This window comes from Triticum dicoccoides, chromosome 7A, assembly GCF_002162155.2.
Source record: "Triticum dicoccoides isolate Atlit2015 ecotype Zavitan chromosome 7A, WEW_v2.0, whole genome shotgun sequence".
NCBI lineage: Eukaryota > Viridiplantae > Streptophyta > Magnoliopsida > Poales > Poaceae > Triticum > Triticum dicoccoides.
The window spans coordinates 148,419,117-148,423,934 of record NC_041392.1 but is presented as its reverse complement, the minus strand read 5'-3'; positions in this window follow the sequence as shown (position 1 = coordinate 148,423,934).

Genomic DNA, 4,818 nt, shown 5'->3' with positions numbered 1-4,818 from the left:
GGCTCCTGCCGGTTGTCATACTCATCGACATGCAAGTCGTGATTCCTATTACAAGAACATGATCATCTCATACATCACACATATCATTCATCACATCCTTTTGGCCATATCACATCACACGGCATATGCTGCAAAAACAAGTTAGACGTCCTCTAATTGTTGTTGCAAGTTTTTACGTGGCTGCTATAGGTTTCTAGCAAGAACGTTTCTTACCTACGGGAAAACAACAACGTGATATGTCAATTTCTATTTACCCTTCATAAGTACCCTTTTCATCGAATCCGATCCGACTAAAGTGGGAGAGATAGACACCCACTAGCCACCTTATGCAACTAGTGCATGTCAGTCGGTGGAACCAGTCTCACGTAAGAGTACGTGTAAGGTCGGTCCGGGCCGCTTCATCCCACGATGCCGCCGAATCAAGATAAGACTAGTAACGACAAGTAAATTGACAATATCGACGCCCACAACTGCTTTGTGTTCTACTCGTGCATAGAAACTACGCATAGACCTAGCTCATGATGCCACTGTTGGGGATCGTAGCAGAAATTCAAAATTTTCTACGCATCACCAAGATCAATCTATGGAGTAATCTAGCAACGAGGGGAAGGAGAGTGCATCTACATACCCTTGTAGATCGCTAAGAGGAAGCGTTCAAGTGAACGGGGTTGATGGAGTCGTACTCGTCGTGATCTAAATCACCGATGATCCTAGCGCCGGACGGATGGCACCTCCTCGTTCAACACACGTACGGAACGGAGACGTCTCCCACGCCTTGATCTAGCAAGGAGGAGGGAGAGGTTGAGGAAGAGAGACCAACAACAGCACGACGGCGTGGTGGTGATGGAGCTCGTGGTTCTCCAGCAGGGCTTCGCCAAGCACTATGGAGGAGGATGAGGAGGTGTAGGAGGAGGGAGAGGGCTGCGCCAGGGGAAGGGTGCGGCTGTCCTCTCTCTCCCTCACTATATATAGGGGGAAGGGAGGAGGGGGAGGCACCCTAGGGTTCCCTAGGGGAGGGGCGGCGGCCACAGGGGAAACCCTAGATGGGTTTGGGCGCCCCCACCCCCTAGGAAACTTGCCCCCCAAGCCGGGAGGGGCGGCTGCCCTAGGGGTGGCGCCCCCACCTCTCCTGGTTACGTGAGATGGGGTGGGAGGGGCGCTCAGCCCCTTAGTGGGCTGATGTGCCCTCTCCCCTTGGCCCATAAGGCCCCCAACACTTGCCGGGGCCTCCGAAACCCCTTTCGGACACGCTGGTCATCACCTGGTACCGCCGGAACAATTCCGGACTCCAATACCCTTCGTCCAATATACCGATCTTCACCTCCGGACCATTCCGGAGCTCCTCGTCATGTCCGGGATCTCATCCGGGACTCCGAACAACCTTTGGTAACCACATACTATTTCCCATAACAACTCTAGCGTCACCGAACCTTAAGTGTGTGGACCCTACGGGTTCGGGAACCATGCAGACATGACCGAGACAACTCTCCGGCCAATAACCAACAGCGGGATCTGGATACCCATGTTGGATCCCACATGTTCCACGATGATCTCATCGGATGAACCACGATGTCGAGGATTCAATCAATCCCGTATACAATTCCCTTTGTCCAGCGGTATTGTACTTGCCCGAGATTCGATCGTCGGTATCCCGATACCTTGTTCAATCTCGTTACCGGCAAGTCTCTTTACTCGTTTCGTAACACATCATCCCATGATCAACTCCTTGGTCACATTGTGCACATTATGATGATGTCCTACCGAGTGCGCCCAGAGATACCTCTCCGTTTACACAGAGTGAAAAATCCCAGTCTCGATTCGTGCCAACCCAACAGACACTTTCGGAGATACCTGTAGTGTACCCTTATAGCCACCCAGTTACGTTGTGATGTTTGGCACACCCAAAGCACTCCTACGGTATCCGGGAGTTGCACAATCTCATGGTCTAAGGAAATGATACTTGACATTAGAAAAGCTTTAGCAAACGAACTACACGATCTTGTGCTAGGCTTAGGATTGGGTCTTGTCCATCACATCATTCTCCTAATGATGTGATCCCGTTATCAACGACATCCAATGTCCATGGTCAGGAAACTGTAACCATCTATTGATCAACGAGCTAGTCAACTAGAGGCTTACTAGGGACATGGTGTTGTCTATGTATCCACACATGTATCTGAGTTTCCTATCAATACAATTCTAGCATGGATAATAAATGATTATCATGAACAAGGAAATATAATAATAACCAATTTATTATTGCCTCTAGGGCATATTTCCAACACCGTGGTCTCGCGCCCATGCGCCAAGCTCGCCTACAAGTTCTTCGCCCCCTACACCATGCTTGAGAAGATTGGACCTCTGGCTTACAAGCTGGATCTGCCACCGGACAGCCGCGTGCACCCGGTCTTCCACGTCTCCCAGCTGAAGCCGTTCACGCCGGACTACTCACCGATTTTCGCCGAGCTTCCCCGAGTCCAAGACCTGTCTGCGTCGACGACAGAGCCCATCAAGATCCTGGAGAGGCGTATGATGAAGCATGGCGATGCGCCCGTGGTGCATCTCAAGATACAATGGTCGTCGTCGTCCCCGGCTCGGCCACCTGGGAGGACTATGACGTGCTACGCCGGCGTTTTCCCACGGCATCCATTTGGGAGGGGGAGGCCTCTTCTTAAGGAGGGGAGAATGTCACACCTAATCAGCTGATTAGTGTGCCTAGGTGCTGGCTGGCGGGCCCAGCCAGCTGGCCTGCCAAGTGGAGGTGTGGGTGCGTTAAGGGTGGCCGCCTGTGGCCGTGTGGAGGCATGCGTGTGTAGATCATTCTCTGTATCCAAACCTTCCTCTACAATCCTAACCCCTCTCCAAGCTCATCCCCCTTCCTCACTTGCTCCCTCTCACCTACTCTAGATCGCCGATCCCCTCTCCAATCAGGGGCATTACAGGAGGTTGGGTTGTGTATTTTGAAATGTACCAATTTATGAGTTCCACCATAGTTTCATCGAGGGACCCCTCTTAATAGTGTGACTTCCTATACAAAAGTAAATATGAAAAACTATGAATTGAGTTGGTAAATTAGGGACCCACATCCATCTTTGCATCAACTCTTTTGACTAATCCACTTCCTATAAATTCAGCACACAAGATTAGTCTTCAATTCATATTGTCATTATCACTAAAACCCACCTAGGAAGAGAGTTGCTCTTTCAATCTCCCCTTTTTGGTGCATGATGACAACATGACTTGCCATCATAAATTATGGAATTTGAGCTTTAGGTTGTCTACGATAAGTAGGAAGGCTCCACCTAAATATGTGCATCATCAAAATGGACATGCTAGGTGAAGCACAATGCACATACCTAAATGAAAAAAGACTCCCCCTAAATCCTAGAACAAAGTGGGGTGTAGCAATGTGAAATAGATACACCAAGAATTTTTCATTGCACACTAATGTGAGATCATAAAATGTATAAATCATGTAAGAGACCTTACAAGGTGGAGCGTGTTACATGCCATAGTGTATACATAGATTTTCCCACAAAGGTATGAGCAAAGGCCAAAAATATGGATATTGTAATGACATGATATGTATATATGATAAGAAACATTGCATAAACCCAAAGACACCATAACGAGGTCTTGAGCATCACTTAAATAAAGGTACTAGAGTATCCAATGCTCACACATGACCACATCCGTTAAGTGCATATTACATGACCATATAAAAGTTTTAAGAAAACCAAATAAGATGCAAATAAAATTTCAAGGTCCGTAAATTATGAAATACTACCCCATATAGCCCGGAAACCTAATATAACTCATTCTTCCCCCCCTTTGGCATCGAACCACTAAAAAGAGTGAAGAAATGAGTGATGCTAGCATGAAGTCCATCACCCATCCTCCTCATGATGATAGATGTCAATAGTATCAGCTGGAGGGGTGCCATCATTATCATCTTCGGTCTTGTTCACCTCATCATCACTTGAAAAGGGATCATCAAAGACTTTAAGTTTGCTGCTCTCATCTTTAGACCCATAGGGGATATTCTCACCATTGCGGCGACGCTCTTGACAAGGCCAAGAGCGAACTTGGAGCCGGCATTGGACTGGGTGTCTGCAACGATGAAAAGGAAAAAGTTGTGCTTTGAACAACTAAAATGAAAATATATAGGTGCCACGTGAGCATGGTTGGAAAGTAATGTCGACCGGGGTAAATCCCAACAGAGTGTTTTCACTTTCGTATTGCCTTTTTATAAATACTTGTGACTTTATTCATACTAGGAAATATTATAGGTACAATGCTTTGAATCTGAGATCTATGAAACAACGAGGTAACTCCCACAATTAAGAAATACAATGCAATATCTTGAAGATATTTTCTCCATGCCATCAATCCCTGGGAGACAAAATACTGCCAAGACATTTGTACAGAGACTACAATTAAACTGAAGTAGTGATACTGCCACTACTTTACTTGCACATACTTGATTACTAATAAAGATTTATCAAAGCCCAATGAGTCGTCCATCTAAAAAGATGAGAAGCCATGAGCAATGAATGTGAAATATTTCAACCCACAAAAAATCAAACCAACAAAAGCAACACGACACAACAACATAAACTGTTTGAATCTAAATAATCGACTTTGCGAAATACAAACCCTAAACTCGGGGTGGCGACTGACTAGTGATTTTTTTTATCAAGATAAGGTTGACTAGTGATAGGAGGAAAGGTTAGTCGTCATGCCAAATTAGCATGTGTGTACGCCTGCAGGAGAGGCTCTGTCTCGCTTATAGTGAGTCCGGACCGTTTGCTCGGCCTA